Raw genomic sequence first — 13,666 nt, 5'->3', positions numbered from 1 at the left:
ATCAGTTGACTGGGGGTGAGTGTTTGTATTGTCAACGCTCCGTCCATCATCACCTTTGGTTTTTCTTTGTTCGCCCTAAGTTGGCAGGGTATGCTCAGACGTGAGTCTCTTGCTCACTTTGCCACTGGAGTCAAGCAAGCCCGGCTGAAGACGGCTGTAATGCCAGAAACCGGTCCTGGGAAGCTTGATTCCGGTCCAGGGAAGACATGGCTTGGCAGTTCAGGCTGGACTGTTCCCATGAGGCACAGGGTCAGACTGAATTGCATATGGCCATGTCTGAACTGGGGTGGCGGAGTGAGCTAAAGAACGGTGATGGATTAAACCCAGATCAGTTGACTGGGGGTGAGTGTTTGTATTGTCAACGCTCCGTCCATCATCACCTTTGGTTTTTCTTTGTTCGCCCTAAGTTGGCAGGGTATGCTCAGACGTGAGTCCCTTGCTCACTTTGCCACTGGAGTCAAGCAAGCCTGGCTGAAGACGGCTGTAATGCCAGAAACCGGTCTTGGGAAGCTTGATTCCGATCCAGGGAAGACATGGCTTGGCAGTTCGGGCTGGACTGTTCCCATGAGGCACCGGGTCAGACTGATTTGCATATGGCCATGTCTGAACTGGGGTGGCGGAGTGAGCTAAAGAACGGCGATGGATTAAACCCTGATCAGTTGACTGGGGGTGAGTGTTTGTATTGTCAACGCTCCGTCCATCATCACCTTTGGTTTTTCTTTGTTCGCCCTAAGTTGGCAGGGTATGCTCAGACGTGAGTCCCTTGCTCACTTTGCCACTGGAGTCAAGCAAGCCCGGCTGAAGACGGCTGTAATGCCAGAAACCGGTCTTGGGAAGCTTGATTCCGGTCCAGGGAAGACATGGCTTGGCAGTTCGGGCTGGACTGTTCCCATGAGGCAGAGGGTCAGACTGATTTGCATATGGCCATGTCTGAACTGGGGTGGCGGAGTGAGCTAAAGAACGGTGATGGATTAAACCCAGATCAGTTGACTGGGGGTGAGTGTTTGTATTGTCAACGCTCCGTCCATCATCACCTTTGGTTTTTCTTTGTTCGCCCTAAGTTGGCAGGGTATGCTCAGAAGTGAGTCCCTTGCTCACTTTGCCACTGGAGTCAAGCAAGCCCGGCTGAAGACGGCTGTAATGCCAGAAACCGGTCCTGGGAAGCTTGATTCCGGTCCAGGGAAGACATGGCTTGGCAGTTCGGGCTGGACTGTTCCCATGAGGCACCGGGTCAGACTGATTTGCATATGGTCATGTCTGAACTGGGGTGGCGGAGTGAGCTAAAGAACGATGATGGATTAAACCCAGATCAGTTGACTGGGGGTGAGTGTTTGTATTGTCAACGCTCCGTCCATCATCACCTTTGGTTTTTCTTTGTTCGCCCTAAGTTGGCAGGGTATGCTCAGACGTGAGTCCCTTGCTCACTTTGCCACTGGAGTCAAGCAAGCCCGGCTGAAGACGGCTGTAATGCCAGAAACCGGTCCTGGGAAGCTTGATTCCGGTCCAGGGAAGACATCGCTTGGCAGTTCGGGCTGGACTGTTCCCATGAGGCACAGGGTCAGACTGATTTGCATATGGCCATGTCTGAACTGGCGTGGCGGAGTGAGCTAAAGAACGGTGATGGATTAAACCCAGATCAGTTGACTGGGGGTGAGTGTTTGTATTGTCAACGCTCAGTCCATCATCACCTTTGGTTTTTCTTTGTTCGCCCTAAGTTGGCAGGGTATGCTCAGACGTGAGTCCCTTGCTCACTTTGCCACTGGAGTCAAGCAAGCCCGGCTGAAGACGGCTGTAATGCCAGAAACCGGTCTTGGGAAGCTTGATTCCGGTCCAGGGAAGACATGGCTTGGCAGTACGGGCTGGACTGTTCCCATGAGGCACAGGGTCAGACTGATTTGCATATGGCCATGTCTGAACTGGGGTGGCGGAGTGAGCTAAAGTACGGTGATGGATTAAACCCAGATCAGTTGACTGGGGGTGAGTGTTTGTATTGTCAACGCTCCGTCCATCATCACCTTTGGTTTTTCTCTGTCAACACTCTAAACCAGAAAGTGTTGGCAGCCATCTTGTGCCTCGGTAGACTGAGGCACAAGAAAGCAGAAAAACAAACGTGTAGAACGCAAAAAGGGGGCAGGGTAGAAACACCCTGACCCCATAGGCCTGCTCAGGGGGTCCCACAAGGACCCCCAAGGCCCCCCCAACATTTTTGGGGGGACAAAAAACGTGGGGTACGAGTACGGTAAGCTTACTGTAAGCTTACTGTACTCTGTACCTTCCCGAGTACAAGCTGAATGCTAATTGGCAGTCAACTGTCTGTCAACACTCCAAACCAGAAAGTGTTGGCAGCCATCTTGTGCCTTAGTAGACTGAGGCACAAGAAAGCAGAGAAACAAACGTGTAGAACGCAAAAAGGGGGCAGGGTAGAAACATCTTGACCCCCTAGACCTGCTCAGGGGGTCCCACAAGGACCCCCAAGGCCCCCCCAACATTTTTATGGGGACAAAAATCGTGGGGTACGAGTACGGTAAGCTTACTGTAAGCTTACTGTACTCTGTACCTTCCCGAGTACAAGCTGAATGCTAATTGGCTGTCAACTGTCTGTCAACACTCCAAACCAGAAAGTGTTGGCAGCCATCTTGTGCCTTAGTAGACTGAGGCACAAGATAGCAGAGAAACAAACGTGTAGAACACAAAAAGGGGGCAGGGTAGAAACATTCTGACCCCCTAGACCTGCTCAGGGGGTCCCACAAGTACCCCCAAGGACCCCCCCACATTTTTTTGGGGACAAAAATCGCGGGGTACGAGTACCAAACGAGTACCGTAGGCGTACCTTTCCGAGTACGAGCTGCATGCTCATTGGCTGTGAACCCTCCAAACCAGGAAGTGTTGGCACAAGACAGCAGAAAAACAAACGTGTAGAACACAAAAAGGGGGCAGAGTAGAAACAGCTTGACCCCCTAGGCCTGCTCAGGTGGTCCCACAAGGACCAAGGCCCCAAATTGTTTTTTTAAAAACCCGGTCTGCTTTTTTTCAAATTACCCCCCAGGGGGACCAAATCCTGGGGCATAGTGAAAAAGAAGTGCGGGGGGCCCCAATCCACCCACACTGCCCCGGGGACCACCACCCCCTGGGGCAAAGCAACCTAGCCCCCTGGCACATACTGTAGGTTCCAGGTGGGCTAGTTGGCTCCCATGAACCCACAGTATGCAAGAGGAATTGGTTTCCCCTCTGCAAACGCGCCAGGGGGCTGCGTTGCAGAGAGGTGTAGAAAGGAGGGTGGCCTCATTACACCTCTCTGCAATGCAGCCCCCTGGTGCATACTGGAGGTTCCTGGTGGGCTAGTTGGCCCCCATGGACCCCCAGTATCCAAGGGGAATTAGTTCCCCCTCTGCAAACACGCCAGGGGGCTGCGTTGCAGAGAGGTGTAACAAGGGGCATAGCCTCACTACACCTCTGCAATGCAGCCCCCTGGCGCATACTGGAGGTTCCAGGTGGGCTAGTTGGCCCCCAGGGGCCCCCATTATACAAGGGGAATTAGTTCCACCTCTTCAAACATCCAAGGGGGCTGCGTTGCAGAGAGGTGTAAAAAGGGGCGTGGCTTCATTACACCTCTCTGCAATGCAGTCCCCTGGCGCATACTGGAGATTCCTGGTGGGCTTTCAGGTCTTATATAGTTAGGAATTAGCATTAAAAAACCTTTGAAATTCACTGAAAAAAACATAGGTTTCAGGCCTTATATAGTTAGGAATTAGCATTTTAAAAACCTTGCAAATTCACTGAAAAAACCATAGGTTTCAGGCCTTATATAGTTGGGAATGAGCATTTAAAAAACCTTTGAAATTCACTGAAAAAACCATAGGTTTCAGGCCTTATATAGTTAGGAATTAGCATTTAAAAAACCTTTAGAATTCACTCAAAAAACTATAAGTTTTAGGGGTGTTATAGTTAGCTGGACATTTCACTCATACAAAACCATTGAAATTGCTCCTATATAGTTAGTTGTACTAACTATATTTCGCGCACCCGCAATCCACTGCTGATGATGTCATGTGGATGATGTCATCAGTGATGTCATCAGTGATGTCATTTGAGATGTCATCAGTGATGTCACTGACCATGTCATGAATGATGTAATATGTGACATCATCAGCAGTGGATTGCGGGCGCGCAAAATATAGTTAGTACAACTAACTATATAGGAGCAATTTCAATGGTTTTGTATGAGTGAAATGTTCAGCTAACTATAACACCCCTAAAACGTATAGTTTTTTGAGTGAATTTTAAAGGTTTTTTAAATGCTAATTCCTAACTATATAAGGCCTGAAACCTATGGTTTTTTCAGTGAATTATATATATATATTAAACGACAAGGAAGCTGTCATTTGCATTGGTATGCTGTTGTCCCAATAAATGGCTTAAGCTGAGAAGGTGTCTGAGTGCGTTCCTGACCGGATGGTCAATTTGGAGCTGAAATGTTTACTAACGCGGCCGGCCTGCCGCGAGGAATGCACCATCCTGGTAACTTTGGGGGCCACGGGCTCGGGAGTCACTCGAGCCCAATGTGGGACACTGGTAAAAGGGATTAGTGACGGCACACGGAGGCCCATCGAAGGGCTTGGAACTTTGCAAAGGCGAGTATTATGTGCATCCATTCGGAGCTGAAATGACTGACACAAACTACAAAACCCAGAAGTCAGCGTGGACCTTATTTAAGGAGCTCATTGGAGAGCGGCTAATTATGTAAATAGGGGTGTGTCAGAGCGCGCACATTTCCAGGACTGTCGAACCTTTGAGGAAGGAGCACTTATAGCTCCGAAACGCGTCAGGTTTTAAACGACAAAGAAGCTGTCATTTGCATTGGTATGCTGTTGTCCCAATAAATGGCTTAAGCTGAGAAGGTGTCTGAGTGCGTTCCTGACCGGATGGTCAATTTGGAGCTGAAATATATATATATATATATATATATATATATATATATATATATATATATATATATATATATATATATATATATATATATATATGTATATGTATATATATATATATATATATATATATATATATATATATAAATATATATATATATATATATATATATATATATATATATATATATATATATATATATATATATATATATATATATATTACCTACTGGCGGTCGCCAGTAGGTAGTTATAGTTAGGACCTATTATCCATAGGAAAATCGTAACATTCTTTTCCCAATATTCGCAACATTTTCAAAACGTATGGGCCGCTCCGGTCAGCTCCTATTGTGATTCGGCAAGCAAGGCCAAAAAAAAAGGGGGGTCCCACAACGTGTATTCTCCATGTTAATTCCCATAGGAAACTTTAGACACGGCTACAGCCCGAACTGCTGAACGGAATTACACCAAATTTTGCGAAACGGTAGCCCTTGTTTCAGAAAGCACTTTTGTTGCTAAACGGTGTAAATCTGTTAAGTTGTTCCTGGGAAATTCAAGAAAAAGAGGTGAAAAAATGCATTTCCCATAGGAAACTTTAGACACGGCTTCAGCTCAAACTGCTGAACGGAATTAGACCAAATTTGGCATAAAGGTAGCCCTTGCCTTAGAAAGAACTCTTTTTCTTAAATATTGTAAATCTGTTCAGTAGTTGCTGAGAAAATCGAAAAATAAAGGTTTTGATGGATCCACGCACACTGCCGATCACAAGCTTCACTCTAATTGGCTGTCAACACTTCAAACCAGGAAGTGTTGGCAGCCATCTTGTGTCTCAGTAGAACCAAGGCACAAGAAAAAAGAGTAAATAAGGCACAAAACAAGAAAAGGGGGCAGGGTAGAAACACCCTGACCCCCTAGGCCTGCCTGGGTGCCCCACAAGGACCCCCAGGGACAAACAAAACATGTTTTTAAAAACAAATCGCGAGATGCGCGGAGGATCCGCGAATCCGGCCGCAAACATAAAAAAATTGATTATTCCCCGGGTGAGCCAAGTCCCTGGGGCATCTCAAAAAATATTTGCGGGGTCCCAGGCGGAACCCTGCAGCCCCGTGGACCGTCACCCCACAGGACTTTCTATAAATATTTGGGGGGGCACCCAGCCCCCCAGCGCCGTGGTCTGCCACACCCGGGGCTTCTTTTTTAAATGTATGGGGGTCCTCAAAGGACCCCTCCAAGCCCCAGGGACCAACCCCCCGGGGCTTTGTTTAGTTAGTTTGTTGGGGCACATGGCCCCCCTGCTGCCCCTGGGACCACAACCCCGGGGCTTCTTTTTTCTAAAATAAATACCTGTGTGGGGGGGCTCGAGCCCTCCCACATGCCCCGAGGACCGCCACCTCGACGGGCCACTAACTATGCAAATTTGGGGGTCCGTTATGGACCCCCGGGGACCACCACCTCCCCGGAGCTGTGTACACATTGGGAGGGAGGCCGCACGGCCACCTCCTGGAGCCCGTGATGGCCGTGGGGACGGCCACAACCCAGGGCCGGCTCCTGCAGTGTCCTGGGGTGCCCAAACCCAGGACCCTGCTGTTTGCTATGGCAGGGCGGGAGCCGCGCGGCACCCGCCCTGTCATAGCAAACACTGGTCCCAGGGACTCTCAGGATTCAAGGGGACTTAATCCCCCAACTTAAAACGTGACACAGGGCGCCTTTTCGCAGTGGTAAAGGGAGGGGGCGGGGCCAGAGGTGACGTGTGCAAACACGCCCTGTGGCGCGTTTTAAGTTGTGGAATTTAGTCCCTTTAATCCTGAGAGTCCCTGGGTCCAACTAGCCCACCATGTACCTCCAGTAAGCACCACAGAGCTGTGTTGTAGAGAGGTGGTCCGAGGCCATGCCCCATTTTACACCTCTCTGCAATGCAACTCTGTGGCACTTACTGGACATACCTGGTGGGTTAGTTGGCCCCCAGGGACACTCAGGATTCAAGGGGACTTTATCCCCCAACTTAAAACGGCCACAGGGCGTGTTTGCACACATGTCACCTGAGGCCCACCTCCCTTCACCAGTGTGCAAACGCACCCCGTGGCGCATTTTAAGAGGTAGTTTTAATGCCCCTGCCCTATTATGTACTAGGGGCTTACAGAGGAGGTCATGCTAATCAAAGGGGTACCACAACGCATAGTGTTCCCTGGTGTATGTAGGTGTTTTCACTGTATTCTAAGTGTATTTTAGCATACCACTGGCTCTAAGCCTGGTTAGTCAGAGTCAGTTACCACCAGTACCCATCTGGAAAAAGTTGTGGGCACAGGATGATTCTGTAACAAGGGCTCTTTCTGCTCCTCTGTTGGTTTTTTCTGCACATGTCTTGCTTCTTCCTGCACTTTTCTTCATCTTTGAGGACTTCTGTTGCTTCTGCATTTCTTTTGCTTCTTCCTGTGCGTTTTTTCTTCTTTCTTCACATGTCCTACCTCTGTAGGCATAGTTAAAAACTAGCATTTAAAAAATCTTTGAAATTCACTTAAAAAACCATAGGTTTCAGGGGCATTATAGTTAGTTTGACATTTCACTCATACAAAACCAATGAAATTCCCCCGTTATAGTTAGTTCAGCTAACTATAACTCGCGCGCCCGCAATGCACTGCTGAGGCCGTCACATATAACATCACTCATGACATGATCAGTGACATCACTGATGACATCTCAAATGACATCACTGATGACATTATCCTTGTGATAGAGTGGCAGACCTCCTCTCACCCTAATATAACCTTTGATACACACACTCAAAAATAGAAACCAACATTTTCAAAACAATGGACATACAAATACCAGTTACAACACACCTATTCAGTAATTCCAAGATTGCCACACACATCTACTCATTCACCAACAGTCCTATACAGTCACTCATACATGTACTCACTCATCATATGTACTCATACACCTAAACATCCTGTTACACACCACCACTCATCCATAGTTACTCACGCACATAGTCACACATGCAAACAAAGTATCAACCATCCATTTACTTGCATATACAGTTATACACACACCACCACACTTACTTCTACAGAAACTTACATATGCTTACTCTCTTAAACAATCACTTATAGAAACACATACTTATTTATACAGGAACTCTTCCAATCTCGCACTCTCACATATACTCACTTATATACACCGATACTCACATATACTAGTTTAAAACATATGTAGTTATTCATAAAGAAAATATTGAGATATTCACTCACTAACACATCCATACACACACTCCTCTACCCATACAGTCCTGCACACATGCTGTCTTCAACACATACAAACAGTGAGTCACTCATTCATGCATCTATGCACTAAGTAATACCCCCTCACCGAACAATACAGACACTCAGACACCCATACTGATACTCAAAAAACCAACTAATAACCCATATAGACTCATGTAGCTACACACCAACCGATGCAGCCACTTATACACAAAGTGAGAACCTGATACAGATATTTACATATTTAAACATTACTCACTAACCCATGTATTCACTAAGATACACTTAATCAGTCAGTAATGCAATCAATTTTACCCAAAAAATCCATTTAGACACTTATATACCCATTTATTCTTCCATCGACCATGAGATATACATATATAAAACATATTTAATTTTCAGAAAAACACACATTCACTGGATGATGTCATCAGTGATGTCATTTGAGATGTCATCAGTGATGTCATGAGTGATGTCACTGGCCATGTCATGAGTGATGTAATATGTGACGTCATCAGCAGTGCATTGCGGGTGCGCGAGTTATAGTTAGCTAAACTAACTGTAACGGGGGAATTTTACTGGTTTTGTACTAGTGAAATGTCCAATTAACTATAACGCCCCTGAAACCTATGTTTTTTTAGCGAAAAAAATAATATATATATATATATATTGCAACAAAATCTGGAAACCAGAAAGGAGGGTCGCACTCAGCAAAGGTACTCGTTTCAATTATTTTATTCCAATTTCATTTCGAGCGAATACTCCAAAAGACGGCAAACAAAAGCCGACGCGTTTCGCAGCAGCCGCTGCTTGATCACGGCATCTCGCCACACCTATTTTTTCATGATTTACATATGTTTGAAACAACGGGGCCATTACATCATTTCCTGTTGTATCTGTGATCTGCCGCCTGGGCTTATGGGACATGTAGTATGTACCCAAAATAAATCAATTTCATTAACGCAATATACAAAACAATTAAAGGGGTGTTGTACGTAATTAGCAACCAAGTTTGACACATTCCTTACTCGAACATTTATCTAATATACAGTGCATTTTACATCTATTGATCCATTTTTTGAATTATATTATAATTTTCTTTTATCTAGACTATACATTTCCCTTTAATGTTCTTAATGGTTATGTAGTTGACATTATAAATGCACGTATAGTTCTTCAGACTGGTTTAACCCAACTGGGGTCATTGTCCTGAATTTTATAATGTGTCGTGATTCTTTTTGGCGAAGTAATTTCTCCAAATTACCTCCTCGATCATTCTCTGTTATCTGGTCGATGCCATAAAATTGTAACAGTTTCCAATCCCCCTTGTGGGTTATTTCCATATGTCTGGCAATGGCATTGTTTTTATCCATGTTTGTGGTTGCACGTGTATGTTCTAAAATTCTTTTTTTCAGTTCGCAGGTCGTGCTCCCTATGTATTTCAATTTACAGGGGCACTCAACTACGTACACCACGTATCTGCTTTTGCAGGTGATAAGTTGTTGGATTTTCCACGTTTGATTATTTGCCATTTTGGTTTCTGATGTTGGTTTGGCTATTTGGCAGACCTTGCAACAATAACATTTGACAAATCCTTTAGTTTTAAGCCAGTCTTTTTTATTTTGATTGTCAAAGTGACTATGCACTAAGTGATCCTTCAAGTTTTTTGTTCTTCTGTAAGTCACTACTGGGTGGTCCCCCACCATTTTTCCAATGCTACAATCCATTTTTAGAATCTTCCAGTTATTTTTGAGGATTGAATTTATTTATTTCGAATTCACTGTGAAATCCGTAATGAATCTTATCGTTGGTGGGTCAGTTGTCTCCTTTGTTTTACGTGTTAAACAATCTGTTCTTGTGTTCTCATTTGCTCTCTTCCAACAGTTGCCCACCACTCTGGCAATTGCCTTCAGTCCTTGTACATGTTCAATGCTCGTATAGAGACTTGTGATGTCAAGTGTTATGGTGGGAGGAGCAGGAGGCGTGGTCACCTAAAAATGCAGAATGGTCCCAAAATATCGTCACATGGTATCGTTATATAGACGATTTGTGCATTATATGGAATGGTTCAGTGGAGTCAGCACAGCAGTATATAGGGATACTGAATGACAACACTCATAACTTGATCTTCACGGGTCAGGTCAGCACTAGTGCAGCGATATACCTTGATCTGAAAATTGAAGTAAAAAACAACAAAGTTATAACTTCCCTATATAGGAAGCCGACAGCGGGAAACAGTACGCTTCACGCGTCCAGTAACCATCCCCGCAAACTCATTCAGTCAATACCCTATGGTGAGCTTTTGCGGTTGAAACGCAATTGCTCTACAAATGAAGATTTCGAGCTAGCCGCTGCTGAGAGCATTGAGAGATTTCAGGCAAGGGGGTATAATAAAACACTTCTTAATAAAACCCTGGACAGGGTTAGGATACCTCCAAGGAATACTTTGTTTTGTAAAAGACATAAACCCAAGAGCGACAAAGAGAAATTCAGGATGATCACTCCCTACTCGCAGGATAGTCATCAACTCAGAATGATTCTGAAGAAACATTGGCATATCCTAAGATTAGATAATATCATAGGAGGGGACATACCTGAGAATCCACTCATTACCTTTAAAAGGGCGCGCTCTTTAAGAGATACGTTGGTACATAGCCATTTATCACCAGTTCCACCAAAGTCTGGCCAGTTGAAAGATGCTAAAGGTTTCTTTCCGTGTGGACGGTGCAAAGCATGTGCCAATAGTAAAAGGGTTTATTCATATGACATCACAAAGCATAAACAAAAGAAGATTAACAAGTTTCTTACATGTAGCACGCCATTCGCGGTTTACTGTCTAAAATGCCCCTGTGGGCTAAAATACATAGGGAGCACTATTAACCCAGTAAAGTTGCGCATTCTGGAACATATGAGGGCCATAGCTAATAGGGACTTCTCATATCCAGTTGACAGACATTTCTCCATTAAACACAATGGTGACCGGAATCTCTTACAGTATTTTTGTATAGATGCCATACCCGATAACATCAGGGGGGGTGATAAATTACAAAAGTTACGAAGATTGGAGTCCCGGCACATAATTGATAACCAAACAAAAAATCCGGACGGATTAAATTGTGGGGAGGAACTGGCGGTGCATCTGGGCAGTTAATCTGCATGAATTCGAGTAAATCATCAAATTGGTCTATGTCTCTTAAACACTGAAGTAATGTATAATGAATGATTTATGCTTATGTTTTCTTTGATTTTTTCCTTCAATGAATTGGACATATAACTGAAATGTACGTAGATTTAAGGATTTTTATAAAGGTAAAAAAACTTTTTTGGTAACACTGAAGAGAATGTATAGTATTATCCCTATGATGAATTAATGAGTACCTATGAGGGGGATATATATTTTTTGCATAATGGGCACGGAAACTTTAATATTTGGCAACCAAATAAGGTTGCCAAAAGCCGATCCACGGCAAGATTTTTCGTTTCTGACCCATCATTCAAACTATGGGAGGACAAACTGCCGATTCACGGCGTGATCTGAGATTGATTATTTTCTTTGTTTTCTTAAATCGCGTGTTCTATTAAGGACTTGCTATTTGGGTTTTCAATCGTGCATAATACAATAGTACTCATTGCAAATGTTCATTGGTACTACCAATATGGCGTTCGCACGTTAGTCCTTTCTTTGTGACCCTCAATTTTAATTGTGTACTCATGGGTAATAAAATGGCGCCTACAAGCGCGGGACGTTGTAACCACATTGAAGAAGGAAGCACAGCTTCCGAAACGCGTCTGTGCTAGTAAAAGTTGCTATTTGGAAAATTGATCCCGAGTGTGCAGTCCTTATTTCTTCCCGGGACCGGGGAGAGATTGAGCTTTAATTTGTAAAGCGCGAGGCTCCGACGCGCTTGGACCGCACCCGCCCACCAGTAGTGCCGCGCCTTTGGAGCAGAGAGCAAATATATATATATATATATATATATATATCACAGCACTCCGTCACTCCTTAGCTTGCACGCTTGGACGGAAAAGGACCATTTTGCTTGTGCCAAAAAGTACGTTTATTTGCCTGCTCGGTCCTGACACGTTTCGGCTTGGGGTGAGCCTTGATCACATGACACGGTTCAACCTTGCAAAGAAATTCAATGCCTTCTAAATTACTAAACAAACATTAACATTTCATCATGATATTTTACCTTAGATATAATACATGCCGATCATAGTACTCAATAAATTTGAATATTTAAAATTGTATCAGAGCACAGCTAATTTGCGTAGTTGTTAAAACAGCATAGTATAAGGACATAGTGTTGACATTGTTTGCTCCTGTATAAGTTGTGTCATTATCGCATTGCACATTGTCCACTATATACAGAGACGCATTTGATCGGCAATATCTGTTCGAAAAACATGTATTACGGACTATATTTATTATAAAGTAACCGTAGCACTTACTAGTATTTACAATGTCGAGTGCCGTAATATCCGATACTGACATTATGGTTGCATTTTAACATTGGATTGTACAATCGGTCTAATGGATTATCGATGTGTGCAAACGTGCAAAAAGGGTGTTGTTATTTGCTCTTCCAATGTACTTCTATTTTGAAATAATCATGGGGATATTAATCATGGTAAATGATGATATATAAAAATTCGATCCAATCATTTTCATAAACTTACAATGTGTTCATTGGCGATTGTAAGGTTATCAGTTGCTAACAAAACCCTTAGATATGGGCTATAAATAACAGTGTTAAGATGGCCGCTATTTTTCCTCACGATACCACTTTGGTGAAATTGTCTGTTGTTGATGTTTACTGTTGTCAGCTACTAAAATGTGTGCACTCTTACGCCTGTCACCAAGCGTGAACAAGGCGAGAGCTGAAACGCGTTGCTTTGCTGCATTAAATATCTTTGCTGCACTACCACGGTGTCCATGATACTTTCTGGAGGGAAGAGTATTGAAACGAAATATAACAGGGCTCTGGTACCCTGAACACAGACCGCCCTGTTGACGGCCCCTACTTTTGACCGGATTCTGCTTTGGAGTAATTATTGGTTCGAGGGGCTGACCGCACTGCAACTATCGGCAGTGATCCACGCTACGCAGAAACGCTGGTGGTAACGGACTTGGAGCCGCCAGATGCCGCACATTCCTTCAATGACGATCAGATAAAAGAAACAGGTGCCCGTTTCCAAGAGTGCATGAAGGCGATCGCATGCTGGATGTCGGCGAACTGTTTGAAATTGAACTCCAACAAAACGGAGGTGATCGTATTTGGAAATAACCCGCATGTTTGGACCCCAGACTGGTGGCCTACGGACATGGGGAATTATCCTACCCTAGTTCTCAAAGCGAAAAACCTAGGAATTATAATAGACAACAAACTGACCTTTTGCGATCACATCAGTTCAGTTGTTTCCTCCTGTTTTCTGATCCTTTGAGTCCTTAGGAAAATAAAACCGTATCTCTCAGAC

The sequence above is a fragment of the Lissotriton helveticus genome, chromosome 5_1 (genome assembly GCF_964261635.1).
Source record: "Lissotriton helveticus chromosome 5_1, aLisHel1.1, whole genome shotgun sequence".
Taxonomy (NCBI): domain Eukaryota; kingdom Metazoa; phylum Chordata; class Amphibia; order Caudata; family Salamandridae; genus Lissotriton; species Lissotriton helveticus.
This window is presented reverse-complemented; position numbering follows the sequence as displayed.